Raw genomic sequence first — 16,472 nt, forward strand, 5'->3', positions numbered from 1 at the left:
TAACTAAAACCCAAAACCGTATCTGTAAATTTGAAAATTTTTTCTCGTGATTTATCATTTGTAAATTGATTATTTTTCATAGAATGATAAAATGAAGATGGGGGCAATGATCTATGATACAAAACAATAAAATATAAACTAAAATAATACGAAATTAATACAAAGATGAATGATTAATATTCTTTAAAATTTGAAAGTTGAATTTAAACTTTTGATATTTGCTCGATGTTCAAACTTGAATATTTAAAATTGATGTTGAACTCATAAGTTTGTGTTCATATCTCCCAAATTTATACAAAAGTTAACAGAAAATATAAACAAAATACAAAAATATTAGAGTTAGAGTCTTGAAATTGTGCGGTCAACGAGGTTGGGTCAAAGGCTTTTGACACGGTGCGGGTCGGGCGGCTTGACGGCTTGACGGGTCGGGCGGCTTGACGGGTCAACGGCATAAAACCTACACCCATAGCCCGACCGCGTAAAAACGGTGGCGGGGCGGGGCGGGTCTGTTTTTGGGTCAGTGCGGATTTGGGTGGCGGGTGAAGACTGGATACCCTACCGGATGATGGGTCAACGGTTTTTTTTTTACACCCCTAATCTCGGCCGATTAATCGGTCAATTCAGTGATTAAATTGGTTCGGTGAGAAAAAATAAAAACTAATTGGTTTACAAGCGATACACAATTAATCGGCCGATTAATCCGATATTGATAGCAGAATACACATGGATCCAGTACGTGTTCCTTTTGGGTCTTTCACCGTAGGGATAACAACTCCCTTCAAACTCGATTATTCCGGGTCACATGTTAAGAACTGACAAAACATTTAACCATGAATTTCCAAAGGAAGTTCAAAACCACATTAACACATTTTGTTAAACAACAACTTTACATAATTTAAATTCCATGCATACTTGTGAATGTATTAAAATCATAGTTATAAAAATAGCCCTTTTATAAGTCAAAAGTTGTATTTCTGGTATGACAATGAAATTTTACTATAAAGTTAGCAATACTACAATTCCAAATAAATCTTTGAACATATATAGCAATATAGAAGTGATAGAAGTAAGATTCTTGTTAAGTAATTGAAAGTTGGAAAGGTGTAGAACTCACCTTGGCAATACTAGCAATAGATACTACAAAACCAGAAAGATGATTTTAAGAGTGCATATATGTAGTGCTGACAACTTGAGCAAATGAACTAAACCTTCTAGTGAAATCTTCTACAAACAGTCCTTGTGTATTGCGAGTCAACACTAGAAAGATTTTTCGTAGCATCTATATCTTTCTGAGTCAGATGAATATCGACCAAAACCCTTAATCGCCTTTAATTGACTATCTCCTATATTTTCATCTCTAACCAACTCCCTGTATGTAAGACCCCATATATTCTTTTTAAGTGTCCTTGTAATCACAGTACATAGCAACCTTTAATAAGTCATTATTAGATACTACAAGATATTTGCGATCGCCCCCACTCATTCTGTCTCACTGATCCAACTAAAGAGGCAGCAGGTGCAGTGGAAGAAATAACGTCGTAGTCGTGAAGACCATTCACTACATCAACCTCTCCAGTATACCTAGCAGCATACAAGTTTCCTTTGTAGAATGTAATATCACTGTATTGGTAATCACCTTGCATATTGTTCCAAGACTCATCCTTCCCAGGCTTACAAAAGTACAACCTTAAAGAATACATGGGCATTGCTACATACCACAAAGTGCATTAAGGAAAGGTAAGAAGAAGAAGAAGAAGGAGATCGATGTTACTGCATGCCTTATAAACATAGTGACCCCGCACCCATTTTGAGTCATAATTGAGAATATTGCCACACACCTCAATGGTATAAATGAGGAATCCTTCGTTAGTAGGCTGAGTGTACTAAGACAAAAATGAAACTTTGAGAAAGGAAAGAGGCAAACAAGTTATTTAGTGAAGGGCAGAAAAAGTTGCCTCTCTGAATTTGCATGAATTGTTACGAACAATCGAAAGGAAGCTAAGTACCACAGATCCGACATCCAAGTATGGTGTCTCTAGTTTGTAAGTAATTTCAAACAAAATACTATAAAACCCAAGGACACCATCACGACAGTAATTTTCTTGTGTGCCCCCACCCCGCTTTTGGTGCGTTCAATATTATTGGGAACAATGAACCATTTTTTTTTGTTAATCATAGCATATGTCATATATATATTTAGAAAAGGTTATTACATATAGAGTTTGTCTTCCTCCACTGCTTTTGAAAGCCATGGTGGAGGAATTGATAACCTTCTCAGAGGAGGTAATTTACAAGCAAAAGAAGCTAGAACATGTGCTGTTGAGTTTGCACTTCTAGGTACGTAGATTATATTTACAAAAGTCGGTGATTTCAGGAGATGTGCAGCGTCAGTGAGGATACTCTTTGATTTCCATGAGATGCTTGTATCTTTCTTCTCCAAAAATTTGATTGCTGCTTTGTTATCCATCTCTATCAGTAGCTTATTGGTGGGTAACTGGAGCTGCCTGCACCAGTTGAGAGCTTTGAAAAGTCCCTGCACTCTGCTGATTCTGGATCAGGTTCCCATCCAATATTAGTTCCTGCAATAATAAGATTTCCATTATGATCTCTGATGATATAACCATAGCCAGCCGGTTTATTATGATTAAGGAAAGATGCATCAACATTTAGCTTATAGTATCCCACGGGATGGGGTGCCACCTATCTTTCAGTAGAGATCAGGACATGGTTTTGAAGTTGGTCACAAAGTTGCACATCATTAAACTCAAACTTTTGTAAGAGTCTCAAAATCCTATGAACCGAGGGTTGTTGTTGGTTGTGAAAGACATTACATCTCTCAGTTCAAATACTGGAGTACAGTTGCAGACGAAGTTTGGTCCATGTTTCAGTTGGTATAGGCCAGGGAGATGGGGGTGAAAACCAAATGTCTATCAACTATTTTACATTTAGATGTGACAAAGTATCAATCCTTAGGTGCCAAGGTGTGTTGAACCAAATATTTCTAGTAAAAGTACAATCTAAGAGAATGTGGTGTAGTGATTCTGTGTGTGTACCACAAAGCAAGCATAATTTATCAGGAATATGAATGATAGTAGCCAAATGTTCTCTAGGAATAATGTTGTGATAACATTTCCATGCAAAGAGTGATTGTCAAGGTGATAAAGAATTGTGCCAGAACCCTAGGTTAGTTTTAGGGTGCAAAAGTGAGTTGTGATTCATGCTGAGTTTATGGTAGGTGGATTTAACACTGTGTACCCCTTTTTTGGTGAGGTTCCATTTCAAAGAGTCTTGAGTGTTTGTACAAGATAGATGTATGGACAATATGTGCAGTGCATTTATGTGCATCAAAAAGGGAGTTGATGATATCAGTGTGCCATGATCTAGAAACATGATTAATCAATTGTGAGACCGATATATAGTTCATATTTTGAGTAGTAGTAGATGGTATTTTACCAAGGGGGAGATTAGGAATCCAAGAGTCTGTCCAAATGTTTATATTTAATCCATTTCCTACTTGCCAAATAGAATTGTATGTGACTAATTTGAAGTTTGAGACCATACCTTTCCATAACCAAGAAGCACCAAGTTTTGCAGTAATATTTGATAACAAACAATTCTTAAAATACTTACCTTCAAGTTGTGATGTCAGTAAAGAGTTCGGGTTAGTCCATATATGCCAGAAAATCCTAGACACGTGTGCTAGATTATTTATGTGCATATCTCTAATGCCCAGTCCACGTACTCTTTTAGCTTGGCAAGCGCAGAAAAATCTCCATCTTTTCAAATATAGAGGGTGATTTTTGTTTGGCTGTTTGCCCCACCAAAAATCCCTCTGGAGAGCATCAAGTTTGCTTGTGATGGACATGGGAATCAGAAAAGTACTCATCTGATATACTGGTATAGCTGATGTTATAGATTTAATCAAAACAGTCCTTGCAACTTGAGATAGGACTTTACTTTTCCACCCAATGATTCGATTGTTTACCTTGATAATAAGGTCATTGAAAATCACAGATTTCGTTTGCCCTAAGAACAGGGTTGAGCCCAAGTATTTTTCACCTTTTTTTTTATGTTCTTCATGTTTAAAAATTTTCTTAAGGAATCAGTGTAATAACTAGGTAGGTTTTTACTAAAATGAACCCCATATTTATTATAGTTTATTTTCTGCCCAGTAATATCATAGAAATCATTAAGAATATCTAAAATCAGTTGTGCTTCATCAAAATTTGTTCTACAAAAAATGAAAGCACTATCAGCATAGAGAAGGTGTGTTATAGGTGCACTATTTTTGGAAATTTTGATCCCATGTATGTTGGTTTCATTGGATTTCAAGTTGATAAGTCTAGATATGGCTTCCATGCAGCAGATGAAGAGGGTAGGAGACAGAGGGTCACCCTGCCTCAACCCTCTAGTGGCCTTAAAGTGTCCATGGGGTGAGCCATTAACCAAGATGGAGTAGTGAGGGGTGGAGATGCATTGTTGGACTAAATTAAGAGATGGTGTGAGGGTCTATACCAAAACAAGAAAGAATGTGCAGGATTGTGTCCCAATTTAATTACTCTATCAAAAGCTTTGGACATGTCCAATTTTATAGCCATGATCTATTAGTACATTTTTCCCCTTCTTATTTTTCATGGTGTGAATAACTTCATGTGCAAGAATGGCATTGTCAGAAATTTGTCTCCCAATGACAAAAGCACTTTGATAAGGAGAGATGAAGGGAAATATGACAGATTTGAGTCTATTAGCAATTGTTTTTTAGATGATTTTTTTTATGTAATGTTACATAAACTAATAGGTCTAAAGTCTTGATGTTTTTCTGGGTTTTGGATTTTAGGGATAATAGCCACATTGTGTGATTGATGTCAGCAAGAGAGTGTCCATTTTCAAAAAAGTTAAAGACCATGGCACATATATCTTTACCTAGGGTAGCCCATGAAGATAGATAAAACAGCGCTGGAAAACCATCAGGTCCAGGCGCTTTGTGACTACCAATACTAAAAGTAATAGATTTTATTTCTTTTTCAGTGATTGGGCTCCTAAGATGTAGCATGTCATCAGGTGGAATGAGATTTGGAAAAAGATCTCTGAGTTGTATGAGATTTACTTGAGAATGAAGGTGCTGTGAGAAAATTTGTGAAATGTCCTACAAAAGCTTCACCTATCAGTCTAGGAGTTTGTAACCAAGAGTTATCTTCTTTACGAAGCCACTCTATTTTATTGAATTTTCTATTCCTCAAGGTCATGATGGGAAAGTACTTAGTATTTTTGTCCCCCTCTTTGACATAAATGTCTCTAGATTTTTGTTTCCAGAGTTGTTCCTCATATTCTAGAAGAGAATCAAGATGGTTAATGGCCCTAGTTTCTAGAAAGGAGTTCATAGAAGGATGTGGCTGAGCATGCACTGCGTCCGTGAAAACAACACTTCTCCACAATGGGCACACACAAGCGAATGAAACGTATCGAATCCGGAAGTTCCTTAAACTTTTCTTTGATTGTATATAAGGAGTTCTTCAGGAACTTCGCTCCAGTAAAATTCATTCATCATTGTGGAAGAGATAAATACACTAACATTTTCATATGAAGTAAAGAAGAACTTTGTAAATTTATATTGTCAAATTTACATATGATGACATCAGTTCGGTTTGTCCTTGAGCCAAAATTATTCATGAAGATTTGTCCTAAAATTGAAGTTATTAGTGAAGATTGCTTACGTCAGCGATTAGTCCGGTTTTGTCTTTGAGTCGAAATTCAATTCGGTCTTGCATGTACTTATTGCAAAACTATTATTGGGCTTTGTCCTTGGGCCATAATCCCTGTTATTTAATAGAGGTAAGGGCAGTAAAGCCCTGTCGAAACTCTTGAGAACTGTAGAGTGTAAACCTCAAATGTTTACACACTCTTGAGTCTTGAGGGTACCACACTACAAATGTAAAACCCCAAAAATTTTATTTGTCACCATGGGACTTTTATTTCTACAACCCAATGAACCATGACCCGATAGGGAGAAAAAAAAAAGGAAAGAGGGAAAAGCCTTCGGTTTGGGCCGGGGGCTCTCTCTCTCTCTCTCACTCTCTCTCAATCTTGTTCCATCTAGGGTTTCACCGTTGCTATCTATTTCTCTCTAAAGAGTGCCATTGAGTTCGAATAATGGTGGGGTATAGGATTCGGCTTCTTGGGTACCTAGAAAACATGAGATACAAGTTAAGGTTTTGATGGGGTAGTGAATTGGGAGCTAATTCATCGGGGCTTTATATATTTGGGGTGTTACAACCAATGTATAGATCCTTCAAGCTTCGTTCCTAATTATAGGCTCCAGCCATTCTAGTTGTGTTGGTTGGCCGTAAAAAAAGCATTAATTTGATTGTTTTGATGTGATGTTCTTATCTTTTTTAATCCATAAAAACTTCACTGGAGTAATTTTGTTTAGGACTGATAAGAATAGTACGTCTGATTAGCAGGCAGGTATCTGACTGACTGTATAGAACCCCAAAACATCTACTATCTATATACTAAAGCAGAAACCTCTAAAAGAGATTTTTCTTTCTCCTAGGTGGCTTTCTACTATACTTTCTTTAGAGAGTTTGATTACATGTTGATCTCTTAACGAAAATTCAAAGTTTTAGTCTGGCTATGCCACGTAGATCTTTCTTGAGCAAGCCAATTTCAATTCTCTACAATCTAAATAAGTTTACATAATAATAACTCGCAAAATATACTAAAACAGAGACCTCTAAAAGAGATTTTTCTCTCTCCTAGGTGGCACTATAATATGAGAGATAGCCTTTAATTAATCTCGCCTAGGTGGCCTTCTACTATACTTTGTTTTGAGAGTTTGACTACATGTTGATCTCTTAACGAAAATTCAGAGTTTAATTTTAGTCTGCTTATGCCATGTAGATCTTTCTTGAGCAAACCAATTTCAATTCTCTACAATCTAAATAAGTTTACATAATAATAACTCGCAAACAAAATTTCCATTACACTGAACCAAATAATTTTGGTCACCAAAGAAGTACTAATTCATTAATTCTAACTCTAAACAATATGAACACTACAAAAAAAAAGTCTTAACGAGTCACTTTTAAAGTGTCTTAAAAAGTGGTTTGTGTCACTTTTCTGTTTATTATGAAAGCGTCTTATCTGCCGGCGTCACTAAAAGTTCGCAAAAGCGTCTCAAGAAATGCATTTGTTGTGTCAGTTTCTATTATCAAAGTGACACAAAATGGTGATTACTTGTGTCACTTTAATCCCAAAAGTGACCCAGAAATACCTTAAAAGCGTCACTAGAAGATGACTTTGTTGTGTCACTTTTCAAAAGCATTGATCAAGAAATTGTTTTCGGGCCAAAAGTGACACAAAGTAGTCATCAGTTGTGACGGTTTTCATAGAAGCGAGATACCATCCATTATTTTTTTTAAAAAAATAAAATGCAATATATACATTACTAATAACCTGCTGTAGTACGGATACACTTGCAAATGAGATTGATTATAAATCGATCTACAATATTATCATCCCTAAACCTGCCTTACAAAAGATGCAAAAACATATAGGTAGCAACATTCAATAAGAACTATTTCATTAATTGGAAATTAACCACCATTCACATTAAGGAACGTACTTACTCGTCCACACACTATATCAAACAAACTATTCAAAACATAGTCAATTTGAATCCATCCATAACCTAGATCCCATTAACCTTCGAATTCGTAACAAAAGCGTCACGACATAATCCAAAACCTTCACAAAAGCATCCGAAAAAAGACAAGCTATACATCGTAAACAATTTCCAAAAATCCCTAACAAACCAAAATTAACTTAACCTAATTAATATTAGATAATCCACTTAGCACAAGGCATTCCATCTCCGTTTAAGTTCTTCATTCACCTACAAAATAATAACAATTTGACTATGTATCAATAATATAATCAAGTAAGAAGGAGAGTTTAACCAACAATATCAAGGGTATAGTAGTTCATGTTAAAGAGAAAACATTTTGTCACTAGAGAAAGATCAATTGAAACACTAGCAGTTCACATATCATAAGATCATAGTAGCAAGCAAACTAGGAGCAATCAATTCACTAATATAATGACATGTACAAATTCATAGGGGATGTCGTCCTCCAACAAAACACATTCCAAACAACTAGCAAAGCACAAACTTGAAGGATGCTGAACAGATTTAAAGCATGCACGTCACATAAAAAAAAACATTTTCACAAGTCATACTTCAACTGACTTGAAAGAGAAAACTGGAAACTCCCCTGCCATGAAAAATAGGAATTATATATTCTATATTTCGACAAGCTGGTAGAAATATAGTCAAACATAGCTAGTGTCTTATTACACCTCTAAACTAAACCTATCACAAAAAAACATTCTCAAACTCTAGTAGCCATTATACATATTACATTGTGAAACCTGGGTAATGTGTGTGACCAATGTGACTTAGCATGAACTTCACACTGAACATGTACGGAAGCTCTGTTGAAACTTCACTAAAATAGGAAACTGCAAAACTAGTATTCCTATCACCATCTACAACTAACACTCGACAAGCATTAACGTACTGAAAACTATGCAAGTTAATTGCAAATGATATGTGATGAAGTGAGAAATGAATCATCAACTACAAAACTCCACCTACCCAAGTGCATGATGCAGACAAAACGCATGAATCAATTCACATTGATGATAGTCTGATGAAGAAACAGGTAGTCACTAGGCATAAAAACTGAAATGCACATTAAATTAACTGTGTCGCCACCAAGCCTTACTATGAAATCTTCTCAACTATACAAATTGAAATCCTAGGTATACCTTTATAAATGAAGAAATCCTTGGATGAAGTTGATAAACTAGAGTCGGATCTTATCTATTTCTTTGGTTTTGTATGTCTTTATGCTAGCTAACTCCATAACCTGTTTCAAGAAAAAGTAAGTTAGTGTAGTCATTAGTGTAAGAAAACTAGCTAGGGAACCTAATATTTATTAGTGTATGGTTGCGCTGCCACAGATGACAAAATTCAGAAATCAGTGTTAGCATTGCTTCTTCTTGTAGACTATGCAAGTCAATTGATGAATCTTTAAAGCATCTTCTATGGCAATGTCACTTCTCGATCTGTTAATCTATGGACTTGGTATGTGGCAATAATTTTCAATATTCAGCAACCTATCACAGGTCAAATTCAATGAAACCATCAAATTGTCAAAGAATTGGAGCCCTTTACTGAAGCTAGCAAGTTTGGAACTCAGGTCTAGTTGTAGGTATGGTGAGGAACAAGACTCATTTTGAGGATAAGACCCCTTATCTGATGGACTGCAACAAAATTTGTCAGGGCACAAATTCTATGTACTAATCATCATTTGAGTAAGGCTACAAGCTCCAACACAGCCATGGAAGTGCTGCTCCTTAACTCTTGTAATGTCTCCATAGTTGAAGCAAGCACCACAACTCAAATCATGTTATTGGATACCACCGGAACCAAACATTATCAAACTAAATACCGATGGATCTTAGAACCTAATGTAATCTATGAGCATGTATTTGGGCGGTTTCTTAGGCAAATTAAACTTCCATCCCATTCTTTTGTTTTTCTCCTTCTTAATAGAAGTTTTACATACTGAGCAAAAAAATTATATTTATTTATGTGTATAACCATTTTTTTCACCTTGCGTTTGAGCGATTGACCGACATCAGCAAAAAAGTGCCGCATAAAACTCATCACATAATAACCACATACAATTCCATCTCCTTGTTGTGGGCACTGTGGACAAATGTCATAGAAATGTCATATAGACAAATGGTAAAAGTAACAAACCTTGCATCTTCATTGCATAAATAGCATGCTTACCGTCACATACTCCCAATCTGGGTTCGGGTTTAACCTTCTCTTTCCACAAGACAAGTTTGATGTTTTAATTGCTCTTGAATCTTGATTAATCAAGCATATGAAAGTGACAAAAAAACAAAATGAATTTTTCAAGTTTTTTAGTCCAAACGGCCCAGCCATGTTACCCAAGAGAGTCCCCAAACGACCTCGCCATGTCATCTTGGAGACTACCCAAACGACCCCGCCATATCATCTAGCTAAAAACCCAAGAGTTTTGTCTCAAACGACACGTGAATACCACTTGAGTGTACACTGAAACGACATGGTGAGACCGTTTGAGTGTATACTCAAATGACATGGCGATACTATTTTAGTGTACACTCAAACGATATGACAAAACCGTTTGAGTGTAAACGACATGGTGAGACCGTTTGAGTGTACACTCAAACGACCTGAGGGTTTTGTTATGACGAGACCGGTTGAATTGGTTGTTGGGCCTAGGCTTTGATGGCAAACTTATAATATTTCTTTTTTTTTAGGGTTGCCCAATCCAATTTGATGAGTGCCCAATTAAATCACCTTTGTTGATCCTAAGAATTGTGACTCATGACTCACATACCAGGTACTACAGGTAGTATGGATGTACAAAAATATAATTAGAGAGAAGAAAAATTCATCGTTGTGTATATACCTGTAGACACCCCATTTTTGCACCCCAGGCATAATTCATTCACGATTTTGCCTTGAATTAAATTTATTCATATAAGGTGATTTGCTTTCTAGAGTCTTCATTTCTACATCAAAGTTCTTTCTTTTCATCTTCTTTTAGTGTCTTTAGACTCTCCTCATCATGTTCTACTATGGCTGAAGTTTAGATTTGCTTTTAAACATGAGATGTTGAGATTATTTCATATTTGAATTCCTCTTGAAAAATCCTTCGAAATGAGTACAAGCTTGCCTAGGTTCCTTTTGGATTTCGGAAACCCTAATCTTGCCCTATCCCGTTTCAGCCCGTTATGCGCACTGTTGAGTGCAACGTTTTTTTGGAGTAAGATTTCGACCCAAGGGTATTTTTAAGAGTTCATGGACCTTCCTAATGGATTAATTAACAATTTTTGTGAAGAAGAGTTTGCCTAATTTTGACCCGGTCAAAGGGAATTTGCAGCATTGAAAATATGGTCAAGATGGGCCTTTTTGGTTGGATTTGGACATATGCTCGTGGGCTGTGGATCCAGCTCGAGTTGGACCTTTTCATTAGGGTTTATAGCCCATTTTCAAGCCTCCAAAAACCTAGAGAACCTTCCTTTTTTGTTTGATTTGATTTGATCCCTAAAATCAAGAATATTCTAGAGAATATGCCATTTTGGAGCCAAGTTTGGAAACCCTGGATTATGGGCTCATTAAGGACGTGTAGGGCTTGTTTGTTTGACCTAATCCATCTAAAATATCCAAGTATCAAGGGCCAAGATCGAACCCCTTATCCCACCTCTTGAATCAAGGGCCAGATTTAGGAGGTGCAACCAAAAAGATATCAAACCATTGGATTTTTCTTCATCAATACTCAGCCATTGGATCAAACTCATTACCATATTTGAATCCATCCCAAAAAGCTATAAATATGGGTCTCATTCAAAAAAAAATAAATCTAGAGCAAGCTAGAGCTAGAATTGAGTTAATAATGACCTAGTTATTCGAGCTAATAGCTTCTTTTCTTCAGGTTTCTTCATTTTTTTTTTTCTAGTTCTTCATTTTTAGCCTTCTTTTCTTCTCAAATTATCTTGAGTAGAAACTTCTTTTCACCAAAAGTTGTTTTTTTCCTCAAATCATAATCCAAAATCACAAATTTTCAATTCAAGATCAAGTTTATCATCAATCAATCAATCAATCTACAATCAAGTATGAGGCAACATTCCAAACCAGGTGACATCTTTCCTTTTTCTTTTATTTCCTTTAGCATTGCATATTAGGTTATTTTTTTTAGTTTTATTATAGCATATAGTTATTAGTTTTTTTATATAATTTAGTGAGGATCATCCAACTTGATAGATTAATTTTTCAAGCTTTCTTAGTCTTAACTTAACACGCTACACCTCAATAGAAGTAAGGCTGGTTTTACCAGCGATTGTAGTACCTAACACCTTCCCACATCGTACCTTGACTCCCGAACCCAATAATCATCTAGTTTCGAGGGCTAGTCCTTCACATAGGTTTTACTCAACTTTTCCTTAATAAAGTTAGTGGCGACTCTAAAATCAATTGCATAGACTTAGGTACACATTTTTGTGCTTACAATACCTTACAGTTCTTTATCTAAAAACAGCAACAACTAGGTATTAAATATTAAACATGAGATGTCGTTGGCGATCTAATTAGTTTCAGCTCATCGCCTCCACATCACACATGAGTACATGACCTACCACTATGAAGAAGCAAAGCCAGCCTTTAAGGCTAATTTATCCGGAAGTACTCTAAATGGACCATACACAAAGGCTAAAATCTCAAACCCGCTGCGTTAATCAAAAAGTTGTAGGAGTTGTAAAGGGGTATTTTGGTTTTCCTTAAGGTTTAGCGAAGAGAGAGAAAGGGGTTTGAGATTTTCTGGAGGGACCGAGTTCTCTAAGTAGCAAGCTGCCTACGTATCCTCTCTTGGTTTTTCTTTCTAGGGGAGAGAGGAATCAGGTCCGACGTAGTTCCAGTAGGTGGTATTTATAGGCTTGTGGAAGTGTTAATCTTAGAGACACGTGTGTCTCTTGCACACGTGTAAGGTGGAGATTGTGAATGAGTGTTGGGCTGGTTGTAGTATGAGTCGTGTGCTGATTGGGAGTTGACGCGGTAGTCCCTATTTCCCGGTGGTGGGAAGTACAAGTAAGATTTTGGTAATGATTACCCCTGGTGGTGACCTTATTTGAGGCGTTCTGTCTCTGGCCATGTGTTCGTACTGAGACATCTTTGTTCGTACCACCTACATGAAAGGAGCTGCTCACAGATCGGTCTTGGAGGTCGATGTCTTGGGTTCACCAATGCTGCGCGCATGTGTGTTCACAAGGGAGCTGCTCACAGGTCGGTCTTGGAGGTCGATGTCCTGAGTTCGCTTATGCTTCACGCGTGCGTGATAACTTAATGAGGATATTACTCCCTTACACAGCCCCTCTCAGTAGAGTGTTTATGTCACGGGAAACGCTCTGCTGAGAGAAAAAATGGAAGAACATGTGGAGCATGAGAGGCTGTGGTGGACGATCCGACTGGGATGGCACAACTTTTGAATCATGTGGCATGATGATTTGGCGGGAAAGGGAAGTTGTGTCGTAATTTGCACGTGACAGAATCGTAGCAGTTGAGGAAGAAACGTGTCGCCGCGTTATACAGAACTGCTGAAAAGATAGTATCTTGGAACACGTGTGCGGGCTAGAGCATAGGCTGTAATCATAACTTCTTGGTAACTGAACGGGCGGTTTGTACAAAATCAAATTTGGGAGAACCAAAAAGGTATTTCGTGTTTCCTTCTTCCGCAAAAACGCAAGCTAGGGTTCCTCAGGTTAGTGCTTCTGCTGCTGTTACCTTTCCATTTTCAATTTGCTTTCCTCTCTTTCAAGTGCAATTTGTTAAGTAGGTAGGTCATTGTAAGGTTGTAGGGTTTAAGCTTGAGTAATTGATAAAAAAAAAACTCGTTATAATGTCTGATTCTGATGATACTCGATCGGAGGAGGTTCGGGAGATATCATTAAGTTGCGGAGAGTATGAGGATGAAGAAGCGGTGAGTGTTGGCGTTGAGGCTGAGTTGGATGAGGAAGCTAGGGTAGATGAGGGTACTACCCGATCTAGGTCAGAAGGTGGCGTGGCCAGTACGTCAAGTCGAGGGGAGATGTCGTCATCAAGCGATTTGCCCCTTAGAAGTGTAAACCGTCGTGCTGCAAACTCGTTCCCCGAACTGAGGGCAGTGTATGGAATCAATGTCCCCAACCTGGAGATATACGAACCACGGTTTAGTGAAAATGTTCGTAGTGAGGAGTACAACCCGCCGAATGGTGGAATAATCATCTGTGAGGGCCAGCTGAGAGCGCATATGCAAATACCGTTCTCAAACTGGTATGTGACTTCTTGGCCCATTGTTGGAAGTATCCTTGTCAGCTCGTTGGTAACACCTGGCAATTGTTTAAGGTGTTTGACCTGTTGAATGCGAGTGGAGAATACGACATAAGGGCATCCGACATAGTTGAGCATTATGTTGTGAGGCGATTTGGTAATTTGAACTTTAGCTTGCAAACAATGACGATGCGTTCTGCTGTGATCGACGGTGTGAGCAACGGGGCCTGGACAAAGAGGCCGTTGCTGCTAGTTGGCAACTACTGTGCTAACGGGTGTAGGTTGCAAACTAAGATTTGTAACATATCCGATGGGTAGGAATATTTTTCTTTTGTTGCTTTACTTAACGACTGATAGTTATTCTAATAGGCCCTTGTTTTGCTTTGGCTGTAGATTTTTCTGTGAAGAAGCGAACTGATCGTGGGGAGATAGAGAGGTTCGCAAGGCTGACTCGTGAAGAAAAACAAGCGAAGTTGCATGAGGTTGCTCATTTCTTTATGGAAAGGGTTGGACCTGCGATCCGAGAAAAAAGAAAAGCGCAAAAAGACCGAGCTCGAAGTCAGACAAGGCAAGAGGTGATGGAGGCGCGAACGAGTGACTTGGTAACGCGGGAAGAGAGGCATCGGGTGCATGACGGCGCGAGGTGACCTGCTAGAGGTGGTGCCTCAGGAGCTGGAGGGTCGAGCTCCCGACCTGAAGGGGGTTCGATCGATGCTCCTATAGAGTTGGAAACGGTGGTTTTCAACCCTCGTGCAAGGAGCAGGTCGGAGAAGAGGCCGTGCGACGCCTCTGAGCAAGACGTTGTCCGAGTTACGAAAGTAGCGCGGCACGCTCTTGGGGCGGGGTCTAGTGCGTCTCGACGGGGGCTATGGTTTCTCGCCGGAGTCGGGCGCGACCCGAGCAGGTCATGGACTTGGCCACTTTTGGGGCGGGGTCTAGTGCGTCTCGGCGGGGGCGTGAACCCAGTCCGTTGGCGAAAGTGAAGGCACCGCGCAAAGCAAGTGGAAAAGCTGTTGTGGTTGCTGACGACCTAGAGGGACAGTTTGTGTATCTGGATGAGCATGGGGCACAACGAACTGTGAAGCGAAGTGATTGTAGCTTCAGATCGAGTAAGGTATCGGCCTGTCTGTTAGAACAGATAGCTCTGGATGGCAACCGTAAGGAGCTGGATGAGAAAGGGTTGGCTGATAACCTGAGACGAATGGAAATCGCGCAATGCTTGGTACGCGTGTTTGTCTTCTTTTGATGTAACTGTTCACTTATACACGCTGTTATGTTGTGGCTATTAATCATGTGTGTGTCTTTGCAGCTGGTAAGTGGGTTTCAGAAATTGAAGGAGATTGCTCAGTTCGTGGAGGCAGATAAAGAAGCTGTGGTGAAGCTGTCTGACGAGCTGAAAAATGTTTAGGAGGCCTCGAAGATGGAACGCGAGGAACTGGAAGATCTGAAGAAAGCACATCAAGCGCTGAGTCTGGCCAAGATGTTGAAAGACACTGAAGCAGAAGATTTGAGGCAAAAACTACAGGGAGCTGAAGAGAATGTCCTGGCAGCGACCGTGGAAATTGGTAGGCTGAACGAGTATGCCTTGCACTGCAAGAAGGTTGCTCAGGACGCTACCAAAGCCTATGACGTAATGGACGCAGACTTCGTTGAACTGGAGGCGGACTACAACGCTTTGAAGGCAGATCATGCACGCTGTACATCTCACATCGTGGTAGAACAGGTGCAAGGAGAAATTAGTGGCGCTCCTGTTGCTTCAGAGGTCATGTCGGAGATTGTGATACCGCGAATTGATGCTGCTGCGTCTGATGTGCTCATGAGTTTAGACTTGGATGGAGTATCTGTTATGGTGACTGGGAGGAATGCTGAAATTGATGAATCACTTGTGCCTGGAGAATTAATTGTTGAGCCTAGAGATGGCGAGTTATAAGTTTGTTGTGTTATGCTGTCAGCTTATAAGCTGTGATACAATAGAGCTGGTTTCCTGGGGTAACCTGGGCAGTTGGTCTTTTTATTTGCATATGCCATTATTGTTAACAATCTGGTACCCCGTTCTGGTTTTGGGGTAATCATGTGATGACGAATATTGTTTAGCCGGGTTGGATTTCCTGAGTAGTCTCAGCAACTCGACTAACGAACTATGTTTCAAGCTTGTTAGAAGATGTCGTTGTTTGTTTGTATGCTACGTTTGTTGTTTGTTTGCCTGTTATGTGTGAGTCGCTTGCTTGATCATATTTGTGCGTGATTATACTGCGTATAACAAAGCATGGCGGCTACATTGCGGTGACAACTTCCCTGCAAATGACTGGTAAACTTTCATGAGCATCTTGTTGTTAAATTGTTTTCAGCTGTTAGGTGTTGCTCGTAACGATGCCACCAGATCGCTGGACTCTGGTTCGTGAAGCAGGCCGATTTGTGTTGTGTTCAGTGCCGCAAACGGCAGTGTTCCCTCGCGTGCGTGACACGTGTAGGGAAATGAGCGGTTCAAGGAACATAATGATGGCGGGTAGATGGCATTTGGCGTCTCAAGGTAATTATGAGGCGCTTA

Source organism: Coptis chinensis, chromosome 9 (assembly GCF_015680905.1).
Source record: "Coptis chinensis isolate HL-2020 chromosome 9, ASM1568090v1, whole genome shotgun sequence".
Classification (NCBI taxonomy): Eukaryota; Viridiplantae; Streptophyta; class Magnoliopsida; order Ranunculales; family Ranunculaceae; genus Coptis; species Coptis chinensis.